At 39.4% G+C, this 21,084-nt stretch overlaps 1 protein-coding gene and 1 long non-coding RNA gene across 28 annotated transcripts in view; one reads left to right on the forward strand and one right to left on the reverse strand.

The window, feature by feature from the left end:
* Phf14 (PHD finger protein 14) overlaps window positions 1-21,084 on the forward strand; it is a 183,226-nt gene that overhangs the window by 94,153 nt on the left and 67,989 nt on the right.
* On the reverse strand, window positions 7,373-11,471 carry LOC120102235 (uncharacterized). Its single transcript, XR_015686379.1, has 3 exons — window positions 11,244-11,471; window positions 8,428-8,506; window positions 7,373-7,548 (listed from the first exon to the last, which is right to left on the reverse strand). It is a non-coding gene; the product is annotated as an uncharacterized LOC120102235 (long non-coding RNA).

Raw genomic sequence — 21,084 nt, forward strand, 5'->3', positions numbered from 1 at the left:
AATCCTCATAGTTTCTATTAACCAGGTAAACACAATGTGACATCCTTTCCTACTGTGTGAGAGACATACCAGGAAAGATGCTAGAAAATTTTTATCTGTGCATTTTCTTAAGCTAATACCTTTTATTTTATTTTATATACAGCTGTTAAAAGCATGTTGATAGGAAATAATCTGTGAAGCTATCTCAGTTTTATAGCTAATTCTACACTATTAACTGCATGCTGGAGTCTCCTCTAACTATATGGTGAGTTATGTAAACACTGAACAGTGTTGGTTATAAGGTTAGGATGTTAGCTCGATGCCTAAGGAATGCTATCAGCACTTTGATTTTTTTTTTTTTTTATTTTAGATGTCTTACTTCAGGATGCTTTTTCCTAAACTAAATTTGATTGCATCGTAAACTATTAGGGACACCAGCAAGAATTCATGTATAATAGATTTTATTTCAAGTATTAGTCTCTAATACTGAGTATATAGATTTTTAATTAACTTTTTTCTAGCCAGTGTGTATGGTTGTAAATTTCCTGGATCATAATTGAGTTTTTCTCTCTGAGATTTGATTGGACTGATAGTGATCCTAATTTGGCTGTCATTTTGTTAACTATTTTCAAAGATAATTTTTCCCTGTTCTACTCCTGTACATGGTAGGTAAGTGCCCTACCTCCTTGAGCTATAACCTAGGCCCTATAACATGGTAATTACTTCTATGTCACTGAATGTCACTAAAAATAGATTACTCAAGTTACTTTAAAAAATACAATATGCTTTTGTTTCCTTTAAGGAAAGAATTCTATTTCATAGAATTCTATCACTATTTTTACAATTTCTTCATTACTGACTTTATAAACTTCTAATATAGAAATTACTATTTTTAATGTGTGACTGTTATATTTGTTGTACTAGTGACTGAGCAAGGTCCTGCTCATACTAGGTAAATGCTCTATCATTGAACTGTACACCTAGACTCCTCCCACCTCTTTTTTTGTTGCTGTTTACAGTCTCAATAAATTGCCTTTTTGTGTGTTTTAACAAATGATGTTAATATTTTGACAACATATTTAGTCTTCCTAATTCTCATGGTAGATTGAATATAAAAGGGAAAGCACAGGTACCATAGCTGATGTATTTATTTCCTAAAAATTAATATCCTGAAACTATCTTTTGTTTAATTTTAACAGGGTTCATATCAAAGCAGAAGAAAAAGCCAATATTCTAAATCTAGACTGAATCATAAGGGATTGCTTGTATTTAAATGAAGTTATGGCCTCATAGTAACTTTATTTTCTGAAGTTTTAACATTTGACTTCAGGTGATGTGGTGGAGACGAGTTTCAGACAGGGTTGCCTAGGCTGGCCTGGAAGTGGAGACCAGACAGACCCTAAGTGCACAGTGATTCTTTTGCCTCTAGTTCCTTTGTGGCAAAGCTGACACTTGGCTTTATTTTTGAAACAATTTTAAAACACAGTTTTAATAGTTTTCCTTTCATGTTGCTTTATAATTGATTAAGCCTCAGAATGGAAGCCAGTTTTCTAGCTCTTCTGTCTCTCATTATTCTAGGACAATAAAAACAATAAATATCAGCTAGTTCCTTTGATGAGTAGCAGATATCCTATTTAAACACCTCTGTTTGGGTGTAATTTTTCCTCCCTTAAGTTTTCACTCCCTTCAATTTGTTATTTATTTTTATTTTTGAAACAATATCTTTTACTCTTTAGCTGTACCTGGCTTTTAGTAAAAAGACTGAGGATTTTTCTGTATTTTAGGAGGCAGAATGGTGTAATACACTATTTATATTCACTGTTGGCTTGAACCCCATGTTTGCAACTTGCGACCTTCGCCTTCCATCTCCTCTTGGTCTAATTTTACTGTTCAAACTCACAGACAACAATGCCTCTAGGTTATCTGGAATGATGTACCATAGGTTAGGTAATGGTAAATGTTCTACATGTACTAATAAGAAAACATGCAATTGTTCATCTCATTCTGTATATTCATCTTATTTTTCTACTTAGCAAAGCAGGCAGTGTTATTGCTACTGACTTGGTTTTGGTGAGAATACTAAGGCACAGAGTCACTTCCCAAAAGTTGTATAACTGAAAAACAATGAATTCAAGATTACACCATCTCACTCCAAATTCCACGATGTTGGGTATTTTATGTTTTAGTTCCCTGCTGCTTAAAACTTGTGTGTGAGTTCCAAGCATGTGGCAGAAGCCATTAATGCTAGTATTTGTGGTCAGAGGCAAGGTGACAATTGTTGGAGACCAGTCTGAGTTACATAGTCACATAGTAAAACTCTTTCTCCAAAAAAACAAAAAAAGCTTTGCTACAGATTTGTGTACAGTCAGGTTGGTGGGACTCATTCAATCCTTTTTGGTTTTTTGTTTTTGTTTTTGTTTTCTTTTTTTTTTTTTTTGAAGACTTTGGACTATCTTCATTTTTTTTCAGTTAAGTGAGTGCTACAACCTTATTCTTTTAAGCAAGCTGTTTTTAAAAAATTAACATTTATTAAAGCATTCTACTTATCCTTTTGAACTTTCTAAGTCACTGTGTTATTATTTGGTTTTACTTTCTACTGAATAAGAATCATAGCACTAATAATGGGATAGGGAACTTTGTCCAGGCTTTTCTGGAATATGTGATGTTTAAGAAGATGATTTTACATAACTTTAAGGTACATCAACATTTCCATAGTCAGTGAATATAATTACATTGTATTTATAGTGTGTGTGTGTATTTAAATGCTACATGCATACATACTTAGCTGACATATATAAAACATAAATTTAATGGCGTACAATTTATTAAAGTTGCCATTTAGCTAAAACTGTGATGCTATGCATACCTTTACTCTTTTAGTCATTAGTAATATTAATTTTGTTCATCTTTTAAAACTATATTCTGTGGTACTTCTGCCTTAGGAACAGTGCATCACTGCTCCGGTTAAACCTAAATGCCACACTTAACTTTAGAGAGGCAAATAATTAATCACTCCTTTGTGTAAAAAAGCTATTCAAGCATCACGACTTCCATTTTGTAAAGAACTTTGTAGGTCAGATGTAGCTCACAGAAGTTGTTCTCTTGATTATCTGTGATCTGGAGGATTATTATTTTAGTAGAAGTGGGTCATTTAAGCATACCAGTGCAAAGTAATGAATTTCAGTCTGTTGAAATTCAGTAAGCTTAGTAAATGAGATTATTTTGTACTAATGTTCATAAAATGTCAGTTTGTCCTTGCCTGAGAAGTCGCATGCTGTCAACCCATTCTTCTTTCTGGCTTGTATAAGTAAACTTCCTGTGTCAGAAGTCATAACGATAGAGTCACATGACGTAGCTTATCCTGCTTGCCTGTTAAGATGCCTTCCTGGATCTGCACAGATAATTTAGGTGACAGATTGTGATTTTAAAATTCTGTTAGCTCCATAAGGGTATAGTATTGAAACTATTAAACCTGCCCCTGCACCGCCCCTCCCACCCCAACACACACACACACTTTACCTTCTTCAACTCATTCTCTAACTTTGATATATGCCATTAGTATAATCCTAGGTTTCTTTTTAGGACTGTTGATGTACATGGATTGGTTGTTGACTAGTACAACTGGAATGATCATTTTCTTGTTTATTGAGGGACTGTCTTTCCAATTCTGGTTTTATCTAAGTTAAGTGGCAATAGTATTCACAGTAGTGAGAAACAGAACATGAGAGTTATCGGAAAACATCTAATAACTAGGAGAAAGGGTGGGCAGAATACAAAAGGCTACAATTTGAAGATTACAAGCGATAAAGTTGTATTAGCGTACTTGTCTTATTACTGTGATACAGTACCCTGAGAAAAGCAGTTTAACGAAGGACTTACTGTTTGTTTATTTCCTTAATTTTGCCTCTCGTTTCCTGGGTGTAGTTCATCATAGAAAAGGAGCATGGTGGCAGGAGCTTGCTTCTGCTGGTTACATTACATCTGTAGTTAGGAAGCAAGAGGGAGACGAATGCTTGTCCTCAGCTTCGTTTCTTCTTTTATGTAGTCCAGGATCCCAGCCCAGAGTGGGCAGGTTGTTCCATCTTCTTTAGCCTAATAATTCCACATAGGCGTGCCCGGGGACTCATCTCCTGTGTATTTGTACATCTCTGGTTTACAGTTGAGATGGGAGTTGTAGTTTACTGGTACATTTCTGTATACATAAGACCCTGCTTTACTCTTCAGCACTACATGAGTCAGCCAGTTAATTTGAGGTTGAGCCATGAGGTCTTCAGAGAGTCTGTGTCTTTGAGGAATGCAGATAGTATTTCCACTAACCAGTTCTTTAATTTTGAAGAGAGCACTGCATTATTAGTTTAGTATGTATATGTTGTGAGGTTTGCTGGTGTGTTTGGTTAACTGTATGTATGGAAGTCAACTTTTGTTACTTTTTCTTATAAGCAGTTTTCCTTGTTTTTGAAACAGGGTCTATCACTGGCCTGGAGTTTGCCAAGTAAGTGTGGCTAACCAGTGACCACAGAGGGTCACTTGTCTGTCTTCCCCAGCACTGGAATTGTGAATGGCATCACAGATGCCTTTTTGTTGTTACTCATTTTTGTTTTGTGTTTTTATTATTTTTTATTTTTTTATTTTTCCTCCACCTTTATTAACTTGGGTATTTCTTATTTACATTTCGACTGTTATTCCCTTTCCTGGTTTCCGGACCAACATCCTCTTTTCCCCGTCCCCTTCTATATTGGTGTTCCCCTCCCCATCCTCCCCTCATTACTGCCCTCCTCCCTACAATCAAGTTCACTGGAGATTCAGTCTTGGCCGGACCAAGGGCTTTCCCTAGGAGTCAAATTCAGGGATTCATTTTTGAATAGCAAGTACTTTACAAAATGACTTATCTGCCTAGTTCTCAAAATTGATCTTAAAATACATTTAAGTCTCATATTCCATAATTTGTAATATTGGAAAAGAAATTTTAGAAATGTAAAATGTTACTCATATATAAGAAATTCTAAACAATTTATAGAAAAATGTTAATGATTACTATTTTAATATTCTTAAACTATAATATTTTTCTCATTTTGATTTTACACATTTTACAGACTATCTTGTCGAAAGTCTGAGTTAACTATACGGCATTTGTGTCTCATTTAGTGTTTATTAAAAAAGAAGTATGGTAGAATTTTGCTTTAACTTGAAAAGCTTGTCTTTTTTGTTCAAAACAAAATAAGCTGACTTTTAAAAAATAAACATGACTTATGTAGGTAGGAGTATCATATCTTGTACTGCCTATTAAGTGACTAGCCACTTTTCTGAGTGATAGTAGATTGTTCTTCATTTTAGTTCTTAACTAGGAAACAGTTTCCAGGGATGGTTACATTAATCCTAAACTGAAATAAATTATGGTTACCAATTGCAGAATTAGCTTTTCAAATTATGTTGCATTTAATAAAATTTAAAGATGAATATAGGTCTCGTTATATCCAGCAAGCACCTTTGTGAAAAGAATTCCCTTGAATGTTGCTCTCATTTTCTTGTGTAACCACATGCTTTATTAATAAAACACATAGTGCACAATTGGGCTGATGCTGTAAGAAGGCTCCATGGCTGACTCTTACCACTGTCTGTAAACACGGTTCCTCTCACTCTGTATCCCTTCCAGCCAGACAGCCACTAAAACCACTGCCCTGTAGTTTCCTGAAAATGCCGTAATCCTTCAAATGCCACATTAAATTGAGAGGGAAAACTATCAGTGCCTGCACAGTTCTGTAAAAGGATGAGCATGAACTGAGTGAGATGTTCTGGAAGAGCAGTAACCTTTCTCTGGACGTGTGCCTTTCCCATTACATTTTTGACACAAAATGTTGCAAAATGATTTAATGGTGGCATTTTGTTTTGCTGACTTTTCCTTTTTTCATTAAACAGAAAGCAGTATTAGGTTAGGAATGTAGGGGAATGGTGGCCAAGCACTAAATTCCATAATAAGAATCAATTTTCAAAGTAAATTAACAATGTTTACAACTGTGTACTTGTTTCTCTTTTATATTGTATGCTAGCTTTAACATAACAAACATTGCCTTAATTATATTGTCCAAGTTACCTTTTCTTATCTTTCAACTAAACTGTGATTATAAATGGCATTTTAACAAATCTGAAAAACTTTTACAGCTTTATTTAAATTTTGATTCAGACCTAACCTGTTTCCTGTGATACAGGAAGTATTGTACATTTGTTTCTCATTGTGGCTACATATAACTAGAACTGTGAAACTGTATGCATAGACTCCATAGTCAAAAAGACGGATGGATGCCTATTAGCTTTATGATTCACACTTTTAGAAATAAATGTCATCTTGTACTGGAAACAACATACGATGACAGGGACTGCCAGCAGTAGGCCGGGATGAAGACATCTCAGAAGATCACGGCAGCTCCTTATAAGTAGGGTGGCGTCTGGGACCCTGAGAAGCAGGAGACACATCCCTCCAGGGGACCCACCATCTGGAATAAGAGGCTGCCTGCAGTAGGCTGGGATGGAGACATCTCAGTAGCCTGCAGCAGCTCTTTGTAAAAACTGGTTGTTCCCACTTCTCCTAACCTTAGCCCTGGAGCCTGGCAATCTAGCCCTACATAATATATGACAGAGCTTACTTGTACCTATGGAAGTATACCACATATAACTAGATAAATTAACGTGACAGATTGCAAGTTTAAGCTTTTTGCACTTCATTTCTTTGTTTTAGTGTTGATATGAAATACCTGGTTGTGTGCCCTGTCACACAGCTATTTTGAAAAACTGAGGGTGTGTTATATGTGCCCAACTTTAGTTATCTCCTTTTCTGAAAACAGTACATCAGATGTGCCTAATTGAGCATCCATTTATCGTCTTGCTTTTGGACTTTATAAAAATACTACTTTAGCTAAAATAGTTGGGAGTATCTCAGCCCCAATGCCATCCATTGCTTCCTTTCACTGACTTTTATCAGGAGACTTCATTGTTTTCTAAGAACTCCTGGTGAAATTAGACTACATTTGCTAATGAATATTAAGAGTTGCTTTTTCTCCTAAATATTTTTTACTGGATTTTTTTATTTACATTTCAAATGTTATCCCCTTTCCTGGTTTTCCCATTCGTAGAAGGACTTAAGTTTTTTCTTAAAACTCCATTATCTTTTTTTACTTCATTTAATTAATTGTTGTCTAGATAAAACTAACAAATTAGGACATTATATGATGTGGCTATATGATATTCAACTACAAATGATGTTAGTACTTTGTTAATGATGTGACGTCACATCACATCACCACAGGGTTACGGTTAGGGTTAGGGTGCTGAACAAGTGTATCGGCCATCAAATAAAAAGCTTTGAATTTGGGGTACATAGACATTTTCTAAACAGCCATACAATCTCTATTCTTTTTCTTTATTAAACAACCAATTATTAACTAGCTCTTCCTTGAAGTAATGGTGCTGCAGCAGTGGTGAAATTACTGCCCAGGACACTGCAGAAAACTGGTGGTCTCTGAACGAAGGCAGTGGCCCAGAGGTGCCACACACACTTTCAGGAAATTCATTACTCTAGTTTAGAAAACCAGACAAGTTAAAAATTACCTATATCATAGTATTAAGCAATTAATTAACTCTTAGTTTTCTGGACATAAGCCTAGCAATAAAAATCAAAGACATTCATTGTGAGGTGAGACTGTTAAAGAAGTGGTATTTGTGAGGATCTTTCTAGATGCATATCCAGAGGTTAGCCCAGATTTATTTTTATTGATTGTGTTTCATGTGCATGGCACTGTGTTACACAGGACATTGCCATCTAAGTTTATATCCCCCTTGCTCCCTCCTTTCCCTTGTTCCTTTGTTTCCTTAGACAGTGGTTCTCAACCTTCCTAATGCTGTGAGCCTTCAGTATAGTTCCTCATGTTGTGGCAACCCCCAACCAAAAGATTATTTTTGTTGCTACTTCATAACTGTAATTTTGATATTGCTATGAATGCTTTTTAAAATTTATTTACATCTCATATGCCACCACTCCCCCCCCCCAGTCCTCCCTTAGTCTGCTCCCATTCTCCCTCCACTGATGGGGGTGATAATCAGTATTCCCCACCCTGGCACATCCAGTCTCTGCAGATTAGGTACATTCTCTCCCACTGAGGCCAGCAAGGCAGCTCTGTCAGGGAACAGATACCAGAGTCAGGCTAAAGCTTTAGCGACCTACAAGGAGACAGATCCACATATGGGTACCCACATGGTGACTGAGCTACATATATCTGTTACATATGTACTGGGGGCCTTGTTCCAGCCCGTGTATGCCGTTTGATTGGTCTTCAGTCTCTGACAGCTCCTAGGGATCCATGTTAGTTGACTCTGTTGGCTTCCTGTGGAATTCCTGTTCCATTCAGAGCCTTCAATCCTTTCTGCCAGCTTTTCCATAAGAGCGACTGACCTTACCTCCAGTGTTTCGCTGTGAATATGCCTCAGTCAGCTGCTGGGTAGAGCCTCTCAGTGGACACCCATGCTAGGCTCCTGTCTGCAAGCATAACAGTATCATTACTGGTGTCAGAGATTGGTGCTTGCCCATGGAACAGGTCTCAAGTTGGGCCAGTTATTGGTTGACCATTCCTTCAGTCTCTGCTCCTTCTTTGTCCCTCCATTTCTTTTAGACAGGGCAAATTTAGGGTCAAAAGTGTGCGTGGTTATTGTCCTTATCCTTATCCCCAATGGGGCTCCTGTCTGGTGACAGAAGGTGACCTCTTCAGGTACCATGTTTAGGCATGTTGGCTAAGGTGACCTTTATTGACTCCTGGGTTGATGTTCAGAGTATCTGGCATGTGATCCCTGTGAAAGGGTGGTTCAGCCCAACCATGTTCATGACACAGGGCTTGAGAGTTGGTGCCCCATCTAGTTTTCCATTTCTGCTTTTATGTCATATACACATACTATACATACTATACATACATACATATACATACGTACATACATATATATGTGTGTGTGTGATTTTGTGTGTGCATACTATTTAGCATCTACATATGAAAGAAAATATTTATCTTTCTCTGACACCTTAGATCCTTTAATATGATTGTCTCTAGTTATCTCAACTTGTATATAAGAATATTCTTCATCGTACTTTTTAACAGTATTGAAAAATATTTGTGACCAATACAAAAGCCTAAAATTAGGGGAAGAGTTAGAAAATTATTATGTACATTAATTTCCGTCCTCTTATTTAATCACCTATTTCAGTGTTTACAAAGAATACTTGATAGAAGATTTGGCTCAAAAATGCCATTTTGGGGCTGGGAATAAAGGCACATGGGATTAATCTCAACATTTGGAAAGCAGAGCCAGGTGGACCTCTGACTTCTAGGCTCTATAAAAGGAGCTCCAGGCTAGTCAGTGTGACATAGTCAGAACCGCCAAAAACAACCACAAAAAGCAGTTCTGGGGGCTGAGATTTTTCAGTTAGTGAAGGGCTTGCTGCTCAAGTCTGTAAACTTAAATGTGATCTTTGAACCCACATAAAAAAGCTGAGCATAATAGTCTGTACGTGTAATTATGTGCTGGACAGGAGAATCCTGGGAGAATGCTGGGCATCCAGGTTAGCCAAATCAGTGAGCTCCAAGTGTACTCAGACCTTGTCTTAAAAAAAGGATGTGTGTGGGGGGGGGTGGTAGAGTGATTGAGGAAGACACATCTGATTATTGATTGGCTATTTGATAAGTGGGGGGGAAAACACACTAGAAAACTGAGGATACAAGTGAATCCCAGAATATTTTGTGGCAGACTGTTAGGGTTATCATGACTATGAGGAAGTACCATGACCAAAAGCAATCTGAAGAGGAAAGGTTTCCTTTTGCTCACAGTTCCATATTATAGTTCATTATCAAAAGCAGTAAGGACAGGAACACATAGCAAGGCAGGAATTAGGAAGCATGAGCTGATGCAAAGGTCACGTGGGGTGCTTTGATTGGCTTTGTCTCCCTGGCTTGATCAGCCTGCTTTCTTATAGAACCCAGAACCACTAACCCATTGGTGGTCTTACCCACAGTGGACTGAGCCCTCCCCTCCCGCAATCAGTGACTGACTAAAGAAATGCCATACAGCCTTGCAGGCGCCCGATCTTAAGGAGGCATTTTCTCAGTTAGGAAAATAGAGTTCTCTCTAACATGAGTGTAGCTGTGTCAAGTTGACATAAAACTAACTGGCACAACCGACTTAGTTTTAGCTTCACACACAAATTTCTCACTGTTAAAGCACAATCTTTCCTTTCTTTGTTATCCCCAAGATCAGACATTTATATTGACATTACAGTGTAAAACATTTTACGAACTTGAAAAGTTCCACAGTCTTAAAAATCAAACCCAAATCAGTCTCTTTAAAATATACACTCTCTTCTAAAATCTGAAGTCTTTTAAAATCCTATGTCTCTCAATTGTAAACTCCTATAAAGTAAATAAATATTGTTTTTTATGTCGAGAGAAGAATCAGTCATAATCTGAACAAAGTAAAGTCAAATCCCAGCTGCAGATAACCCAGTACCCAGTGTGCCTGGTCCACCCCAGCTGCAGATAACCCAGTACCCAGTGTGCCTGGTCCACCCCAGCTGCAGATAACCCAGTACCCAGTGTGTCTGGTCCACCAAACCGTCTGAGCTCCTGTAGAGGGCTGTGGTCATTTCTCAGGGTCTGCCTTCTGCAGCACACATGGTTTGTCTTCTAGGCCCAGCTCCAGTCCATTGTTTTTGTTGGTCATCTCATGGTACTGGGATCTCCAAAACACTGTGTCTTCTGCTACAACTGGACTGCACTTAACCAGTAGCCTATCCTGTACTCTGCTCATGGTGACAGGCCTCAGCTCTTCTTCATTGGCCCCTTCCGTCCTGGAGCTTCAACGGCTACTGAGGCTACTGAGGCTGCACCTTTACCAATCACCTATACCGGACTATGAGTGCCAGGCCTCCACTGCCCCCCCATGATATCTGATGCCTTCAAAACCATAACCTGAGTGACTTTATACTACTAAGTCTGGCTGCCAACACAAGGTACAATCGTGGCTAACTCTGGAACACAGTTCCTCTGTGCTCTTAGGAAACACTTCCCAAAAGATTTAAACTCACTGATGCTGATCTAATTTCTTAGCTCTAGCTGGCCGATATCCATTATCCTAGCAAAGCAAATGTTTTACTTTAGTGGTACTAGTCTCTTGTTAAGCATTCTGCCCCATCTAACCAAACCACATATTCTCTACTCTAAATAGCAACATACCTGGTAGTCTTTAAAGGACTCTCAAAAAAGTTTTTTTAAAACTTCACAATCAGGAGTCTTTAGTCAGCATTGCTCTCAAAACTATCTTCTAAGCTCATATAGCCGAATGCTCTTAACACTTCTAGTCCAAAATACCAAAGTCCTTCCAAAATCTTCCCCAAAGCAACATTCACAGATCTGTCACTGTAACACCTCATAAATGTGGTACCAATTTATCTTAGGGTTACTATTGCTGTGATGAAACACTATAAGCAAACAGAATTTGGAGAGAAAAGGGTTTGTTTCATCACAGTTCTATATAACTGTTTATCAAGAACAGTGAAGGCAAGAATTAGAACGGGGAAGGAATCTGGAATCATGAGCTGTTGCACAGACCATGGGGGAGTGCTCTGATTGGCTTGCTGCCCCTGGATTGATCAGCCTGCTTTCTTACAGAACTCAAGACTACCAACTCTGGGATGCCCCTACCACAGACTAGGCCCTCCCAAGATCAATCGCTAAGAAAATGCCCTTCAGGCTTACCTGCAGCCCAATTTTTATGAAGACACATCCCTATTGATAAAATAGTTTTCTTTTAACAGAACTATAGCTTGTGTCAAGATGTAACTAGCCAGTACACTAAGTAAATTTAATAATAATCATCATCATCATCATCATCATCATCATCATCATCATCATCATCATCATGAAATGAGTGCATCCTGCTTTATTTTGTGTGCCCTAGTTTAGCACAATGAGATCTTGGATTTCTTTTTTTTTTTTTTTTTTTTATTAACTTGAGTATTTCTTATATACATTTCAAGTGTTATTCCCTTTCCCGGTTTCCGGGCAAAATCCCCCTCCCCCCTCCCCTTCCTTATGGGTGTTCCCCTCCCAACCCTCCCCCCATTGCCACCCTCCCCCCATAGTCTAGTTCACTGGGGGTTCAGTCTTAGGACCCAGGGCTTCCCCTTCCACTGGTGCTCTTACTAGGATATTCATTGCTACCTATGGGGTCAGAGTCCAGGGTCAGTCCATATATAGTCTTTAGGTAGTGGCTTAGTCCCTGGAAGCTCTGGTTGCTTGACATTGTTGTACTTTTGGGGTCTCGAGCCCCTTCAAGCTCTTCCAGTTCTTTCTCTGATTCCTTCAACGGGGGACCTATTCTCAGCTCAGTGGTTTGCTGCTGGCATTCGCCTCTGTATTTGCTGTATTCTGGCTGTGTCTCTCAGGAGCGATCTACATCCGGCTCCTGTCGGTCTGCACTTCTTTGCTTCATCCATCTTGTCCAATTGGGTGGCTGTATATGTATGGGCCACCTGTGGGGCAGGCTCTGAATGGGTGTTCCTTCAGTCTCTGTTTTAATCTTTGCCTCTCCCTTCCCAGCCAAGGGTATTCTTTTTCCTCATTTAAAGAAGGAGTGAAGCATTCACATTTTGATCATCCGTCTTGAGTTTCGTTTGTTCTAGGGATCTAGGGTAATTCAAGCATTTGGGCTAATAGCCACTTATCAATGAGTGCATACCATGTATGTCTTTCTGTGATTGGGTTAGCTCACTCAGAATGATATTTTCCAGTTCCAACCATTTGCCTACGAATTTCATAGACTCGTTGTTTTTGATAGCTGAGTAATATTCCATTGTGTAGATGTACCACATTTTCTGTATCCATTCCTCTGTTGAAGGGCATCTGGGTTCTTTCCAGCTTCTGGCTATTATAAATAAGGCTGCGATGAACATAGTGGAGCACGTGTCTCTTTTATATGTTGAGGCATCTTTTGGGTATATGCCCAAGAGAGGTATAGCTGGATCCTCAGGCAGTTCAATGTCCAATTTTCTGAGGAACCTCCAGACTGATTTCCAGAATGGTTTTACCAGTCTGCAATCCCACCAACAATGGAGGAGTGTTCCTCTTTCTCCACATCCTCGCCAGCATCTGCTGTCACCTGAGTTTTTGATCTTAGCCATTCTCACTGGTGTGAGGTGAAATCTCAGGGTTGTTTTGATTTGCATTTCCCTTATGACTAAAGATGTTGAACATTTCTTTAGGTGTTTCTCAGCCATTCGGCATTCCTCAGCTGTGAATTCTTTGTTTAGCTCTGAACCCCATTTTTTAATAGGGTTATTTGTTTCCCTGCGGTCTAACTTCTTGAGTTCTTTGTATATTTTGGATATAAGGCCTCTATCTGTTGTAGGATTGGTAAAGATCTTTTCCCAATCTGTTGGTTGCCGTTTTGTCCTAACCACAGTGTCCTTTGCCTTACAGAAGCTTTGCAGTTTTATGAGATCCCATTTGTCGATTCTTGATCTTAGAGCATAAGCCATTGGTGTTCTGTTCAGGAAATTTTTTCCAGTGCCCATGTGTTCCAGATGCTTCCCTAGTTTTTCTTCTATTAGTTTGAGTGTGTCTGGTTTGATGTGGAGGTCCTTGATCCACTTGGACTTAAGCTTTGTACAGGGTGATAAGCATGGATCGATCTGCATTCTTCTACATGTTGCCCTCCAGTTGAACCAGCACCATTTGCTGAAAATGCTATCTTTTTTCCATTGGATGGTTTTGGCTCCTTTGTCAAAAATCAAGTGACCATAGGTGTGTGGGTTCATTTCTGGGTCTTCAATTCTATTCCATTGGTCTATCTGTCTGTCTCTGTACCAATACCATGCAGTTTTTATCACTATTGCTCTGTAATACTGCTTGAGTTCAGGGATAGTGATTCCCCCTGAAGTCCTTTTATTGTTGAGGATAGCTTTAGCTATCCTGGGTTTTTTGTTATTCCAGATGAATTTGCAAATTGTTCTGTCTAACTCTTTGAAGAATTGGATTGGTATTTTGATGGGGATTGCATTGAATCTGTAGATTGCTTTTGGTAAAATGGCCATTTTTACTATATTAATCCTGCCAATCCATGAGCATGGGAGATCTTTCCATCTTCTGAGGTCTTCTTCAGTTTCCTTCTTCAGTGTCTTGAAGTTCTTATCGTACAGATCTTTTACTTGCTTTGTTAAAGTCACACCGAGGTACTTTATATTATTTGGGTCTATTATGAAGGGTGTCGTTTCCCTAATTTCTTTCTCGGCTTGTTTCTCTTTTGTATAGAGGAAGGCAACTGATTTATTTGAGTTAATTTTATACCCAGCCACTTTGCTGAAGTTGTTTATCAGCTTTAGTAGTTCTCTGGTGGAACTTTTGGGATCACTTAAATATACTATCATGTCATCTGCAAATAGTGATATTTTGACTTCTTCTTTTCCGATCTGTATCCCCTTGATCTCCTTTTGTTGTCTGATTGCTCTGGCTAGAACTTCAAGAACTATATTGAATAAGTAGGGAGAGAGTGGGCAGCCTTGTCTAGTCCCTGATTTTAGTGGGATTGCTTCGAGTTTCTCTCCATTTAGTTTAATGTTAGCAACTGGTTTGCTGTATATGGCTTTTACTATGTTTAGGTATGGGCCTTGAATTCCTATTCTTTCCAGGACTTTTATCATGAAGGGGTGTTGAATTTTGTCAAATGCTTTCTCAGCATCTAATGAAATGATCATGTGGTTTTGTTCTTTCAGTTTGTTTATATGATGGATCACGTTGATGGTTTTCCGTATATTAAACCATCCCTGCATGCCTGGGATGAAGCCTACTTGATCATGGTGGATGATTGTTTTGATGTGCTCTTGAATTCGGTTTGCCAGAATTTTATTGAGTATTTTTGCGTCGATATTCATAAGGGAAATTGGTCTGAAGTTCTCTTTCTTTGTTGTGTCTTTGTGTGGTTTAGGTATAAGAGTAATTGTGGCTTCGTAGAAGGAATTCGGTAGTGCTCCATCTGTTTCAATTTTGTGGAATAGTTTGGATAATATTGGTATGAGGTCTTCTATGAAGGTTTGATAGAATTCTGCACTAAACCCGTCTGGACCTGGGCTCTTTTTGGTTGGAAGACCTTTAATGACTGCTTCTATTTCCGTAGGAGTTATGGGGTTGTTTAACTGGTTTATCTGTTCCTGATTTAACTTCGATACCTGGTATCTGTCTAGGAAATTGTCCATTTCCTGAAGATTTTCAAATTTTGTTGAATATAGGTTTTTATAGTAAGATCTGATGATTTTTTGAATTTCCTCTGAATCTGTAGTTATGTCTCCCTTTTCATTTCTAATTTTGTTAATTTGGACGCACTCTCTGTGTCCTCTCGTTAGTCTGGCTAAGGGTTTATCTATGTTGTTGATTTTCTCAAAGAACCAACTTTTGGTTCTGTTGATTCTTTCTATGGTCCTTTTTGTTTCTACTTGGTTGATTTCAGCTCTGAGTTTGATTATTTCCTGCCTTCTACTCCTCCTGGGTGTATTTGCTTCTTTTTGTTCTAGAGCTTTTAGGTGTGCTGTCAAGCTGTTGACATATGCTCTTTCCTGTTTCTTTCTGCTGGCACTCAGCGCTATGAGTTTTCCTCTTAGCACAGCTTTCATTGTGTCCCATAAGTTTGGGTATGTTGTATCTTCATTTTCATTAAATTCTAAAAAGTTTTTAATTTCTTTCTTTATTTCTTCCTTGACCAGGTTATCATTGAGTAGAGCATTGTTCAATTTCCACGTATATGTGGGCATTCTTCCCTTATTGTTATTGAAGACCAGTTTTAGGCCGTGGTGGTCCGATAGCATGCATGGGATTATCTCTATCTTTCTGTACCTGTTGAGCCCCGTTTTTTGACCAATTATATGGTCAATTTTGGAGAAAGTACCATGAGGAGCTGAGAAGAAGGTATATCCTTTTGCTTTAGGATAGAATGTTCTATAAATATCCGTTAAGTCCATTTGGCTCATGACTTCTCTTAGTCTGTCGACATCACTGTTTAATTTCTGTTTCCATGATCTGTCCATTGATGAGAGTGGGGTGTTGAAGTCTCCCACTATTATTGTGTGAGGTGCAATGTGTGTTTTGAGCTTTAGTAAGGTTTCTTTTACGTATGTAGGTGCCCTTGTATTTGGGGCATAGATATTTAGGATTGAGAGTTCATCTTGGTGGATTTTTCCTTTGATGAATATGAAGTGTCCTTCCTTATCTTTTTTGATGACTTTTAGTTGGAAATTGATTTTATTTGATATTAGAATGGCTACTCCAGCTTGCTTCTTCTGACCATTTGCTTGGAAAGTTGTTTTCCAGCCTTTCACTCTGAGGTAGTGTCTGTCTTTGTCTCTGAGGTGTGTTTCCTGTAGGCAGCAGAATGCAGGGTCCTCGTTGCGTATCCAGTTTGTTAATCTATGTCTTTTTATTGGGGAGTTGAGGCCATTGATATTGAGAGATATTAAGGAATAGTGATTATTGCTTCCCGTTATATTCATATTTGGATGTGAGGTTATGTTTGTGTGCTTTCATTCTTTTTGTTTTGTTGCCAAGACGATTAGTTTCTTGCTTCTTCTAGGGTATAGCTTGCCTCCTTATGTTGGGCTTTACCATTTATTATCCTTTGTAGTGCTGGATTTGTAGAAAGATATTGTGTAAATTTGGTTTTGTCATGGAATATCTTGGTTTCTCCATCAATGTTAATTGAGAGTTTTGCTGGATACAGTAACCTGGGCTGGCATTTGTGTTCTCTTAGGGTCTGTATGACATCAGTCCAGGATCTTCTGGCCTTCATAGTTTCTGGCGAGAAGTCTGGTGTGATTCTGATAGGTCTCCCTTTATATGTTACTTGACCTTTTTCCCTTACTGCTTTTAATATTCTTTCTTTATTTTGTGCGTTTGGTGTTTTGACAATTATGTGACGGGAGGTGTTTCTTTTCTGGTCCAATCTATTTGGAGTTCTGTAGGCTTCTTGTATGTCTATGGGTATCTCTTTTTTTAGGTTAGGGAAGTTTTCTTCTATGATTTTGTTGAAGATATTTACTGGTCCTTTGAGCTGGGAGTCTTCACTCTCTTCTATACCTATTATCCTTAGGTTTGATCTTCTCATTGAGTCCTGGATTTCCTGTATGTTTTGGACCAGTAGCTTTTTCCGCTTTACATTATCTTTGACAGTTGAGTCAATGATTTCTATGGAATCTTCTGCTCCTGAGATTCTCTCTTCCATCTCTTGAATTCTGTTGGTGAGGCTTGTATCTACAGCTCCTTGTCTCTTCTTTTGGTTTTCTATATCCAGGGTTGTTTCCATGTGTTCTTTTTTGATTTCTTCTATTTCCATTTTTAATTCCTTCAACTGTTTGATTGTGTTTTCCTGGAATTCTTTCAGGGATTTTTGCGATTCCTCTCTGTAGGCTTTTACTTGTTTATTAATGTTTTCCTGTGCTTCCCTAAGTGTGTTCATGTCTTTCTTGAAGTCCTCCAGCATCATGATCAAATATGATTTTGTAACTAGATCTTGCTTTTCTGGTGTGTTTGGATATTCCATGTTTGTTTTGGTGGGAGAATTGGGCTCCGATGATGGCATGTAGTCTTGGTTTCTGTTGCTTGGATTCCTGCGCTTGCCTCTCGCCATCAGATTATCTCTAGTGTTACTTTGTTCTGCTATTTCTGACAGTGGCTAGACTGTCCTACAAGCCTGTGTGACAGGAGTACTGTAGACCTGTTTTCCTCTCTTTCAGTCAGTTATGGGGACAGAGTGTTCTGCTTTCTGGCGTGTAGTTTTTCCTCTCTACAGGTCTTCAGCTGTTCCTGTGGGCCTGTGTCTTGAGTTCACCAGGCAGCTTTCTTGCAGCAGAAAGTTTGGTCTTACCTGTGGTCCTGAGGCTCAGGTTCGCTCGTGGGGTGCTGCCCACGGGCTCTCTGCAGCGGCAGCAACCAGGAAGACCTGTGCCGCCCCTTCCGGGAACTTCAGTGCACCAGGGTTCCAGATGGTCTTTGGCTTTTTCCTCTGGCGTCCGAGATGTGTGTGCAGGGAGCAGTCACTTGTGGTTTCCCAGGCTTGTCTGCCTCTCTGAAGGTTTAGCTCTCCCTCCCACGGGATTTGGGTGCAGAGAACTGTTTATCCGGTCTGTTTCTTTCAGGTTCCGGCGGTGTGTCAGGCACAGGGGTCCTGCCGCTCCTGGGCCCTTCCCCACGGGAGCCCAGAGGCCTTATACAGTTTCCTCTTGGGCCAGGGATGTGGGCAGGGGTGAGCAGAGTTGGTGGTCTCTTCCGCTCTGCAGCCTCAGGAGTGCCCACCTGACCAGGCGGTTGGGTCTCTCTCTCACCGGGTCTGAGAGATCTTGGATTTCTATTCCATGTTCTTTCATGGCTCACTTTTGATTTGTTTATGGAAAATTTGCATTCTAAGATATATTTTTTTTCCTTTTCACATTCATCAGAGCATTCCTGAGCCTTCCTGAATGTTCCTTCCTTTGTGTTGTGTTTCTTATGTCACAAATACCTGGAGGGACAAGAGATAAAAAAAAAAAATGTTTCAGATAGGATACAATATACTCAGTTTCCCCTGGCTCAGTTTCTATTCTTGGGTTTCTTTTTAAATCACATAGCAGTTCCAACCAACTATTAGGATCCCTTCTTTGGTCTTAATCATTTCACTCCTTCAGTTTTGAAGAATTGAACATTTCTGTTTAAAAATAAAGTGAGATAGCCTAAACTCAACACAATGCGAAATTCTGTGTTATAAGTGGATTCTGGGGTTTGTGTGTGTGTGTGTGTGTGTGCGTGCGTGTTTTAATGACATAGTTACCTCAGCAATTAATTATAGAAATAATTGATAAAATAAAAACTGGACAGGTTATAAAAGGATTGGGTAATTTTCAGTCAGGAAAGAATGGAGTAAGACATTTCAGAAGAAGAGAAGGACTCTGACTAGGTATATGGGAAATCATTAGAAGGCAAGAGTGTTTGAAAGAGAGAGAGAGAGAGAGAGAGAGAGAGAGAGAGAGAGAGAGAGAGAGAGAGAGAGAGAGAACGATCTTTTGGAGCATGGGTAGCCTCTTGAAGGGTATTCTTGCTACCAAGGTAATAAGTGACCTACAGAAATGACTAGTCTGGCAAGATATGCCTACTGATGTAATTCTGGCCAGCATTGTGGCTGTAACCAACAGCTTTGTGCTTGAGTTTTAAGTCCACACTGAATTGCACTGAATCTGGAATTCATGGATGCAGCAAGCTTTGGAGATATTCCTCTCTCTTTCTAGTGCTGGATACAGATACTCACTTTGTCTGACTTACTGGGTGCTGGGAATTTGAACACAAATCCTCAGTTTACTTGGTGCTGGCATTTTGAATACATATCCTCAATTTTACACAGTAAGTATTTTGCCTACTGGATCATTGGTTTTCTAAACCATTACAAGGTTTTTTTTTTATTTTTTAAAGTTAATTATTCGCTTAATATGTTAAAACATATCAACTTCTTTGTTTGATTTTAAACATTACTTTTTTAATTACTTTATTAACTTTCCAGTCATTGCCCCCACCCCCCAGTTCCTCATCCCATTCCTCCTCCCCCTTGCCTGCCTCCACGTTGATTTCACCCCCCTTCAAGTTGAAACCCCCCCAAACCCCCCCAGCCCCAACCTACCAGGCCTTCCCCTTTCTTGGGGCCTCAAGTCACTCCTGGATTAAGCTCATCTTCTCCGGATAAGGCAAGACCAGGCAGTTCTTTGCTGTATATGTGCCAGGGGCCTCAGACCATCCTGTGTATGCTTCTGGTTGGTGGCCCAGTGTCTGGGAATCTCCTGAGTTCTGGGTTAGTTGAGACTGCTGGTCTTCCTAAGTGGTTGCTCTCCCCTTCAGTTTCTTCGATTCTTCTATCATTCCACCATGGGAGTCTGAGACTTCAGTTTAATGGTTGGGTTAAGTATCTGCATCTGTTTCAGTCAACTGCTGGTAGGGCCTCTCATAGGACAGCTCCAGTCTGTAAGCACATCATAGCATCAGTAACAGTGTCAGGTCTTAGTGCCCTACCATGAGATGGTTTCCAAGTTGGGCTGTCATTGGACCACCTTTCCATCAATTTCTCCATTTTTATCCCTAGAGTTCTTTCAGACAGGAAAAATTCAGGGTTGGAAATTTTAACTTTGGGTTAATAATCCAGTCCCTCCACTTGAGCCCCTGTGTATCTACTGAAGGTGTACACTTCAAGTTCCATTCCCCAGTGTTGGTCATTTTGGCAAAGGACACCCCCATTGAGTTCTGAGAGACTCTCACCTCCTGGGTCTCCGATACTTTCTCTGGGGTCCCTCCACCTCGAATCGCCTACCCCAGTCTGCTTATTTCCATTCATTCTGTTGGCCATCTGGGCTTTTCACCTGTCCCCCCTCCCATAACACCTGATCCTATTTCTCTTTTCTCCTTCCTCTTCTCTCTCCCACCCAGGTTTCTCTGCCTCCCATGATTATTTTCTTCTCCCTTCTAAGTGGGAATGAAGCATTCTCACTTGGGGCTTTCTGCTTGTTAAACTCCTTGCTTACTATGGATTGTATCCTAGGTATTCTGTATTTTTGGCTAATAATCACTTAACACTTAGTACATACCATGGATGTTCTTTGGAGTCTGACTTTCCTCACTCAGGATGATATTTTCTAGTTCCATCCATTCGCCTGCAACATTCATGATGTCCTCGTTTTTAATAGCTAAGTAGTATTCCATTGTGTAAATGAACCACATTTTCTGTATCCATTATTTGGTTGAGGGACATCAGGGTTGTTTCCAGCTTCTGGCTATTACAGATCAGACTGCTGTGAGCATAGTGGATCATATTTCCTTATGGTAAGGTGGGGCATACTTTGGGTATAGCTGGGTCTTCAGTAGAATTATTTCCAATATACTGAGGAATCTCCAGATTGATTTCAATAGTGGTTATATCAGTTTGCAATCCCACCAGCTATGGAGGAGTGTTGCTCTTTCTCCACATCCTCATCAGCATGTGCTGTTGTCACCTGAATTTTTGATCTTAGCCATTCTTTTT

Source organism: Rattus norvegicus, chromosome 4 (assembly GCF_021556685.1).
Source record: "Rattus norvegicus strain SHRSP/BbbUtx chromosome 4, alternate assembly SHRSP_T2T, whole genome shotgun sequence".
NCBI lineage: Eukaryota > Metazoa > Chordata > Mammalia > Rodentia > Muridae > Rattus > Rattus norvegicus.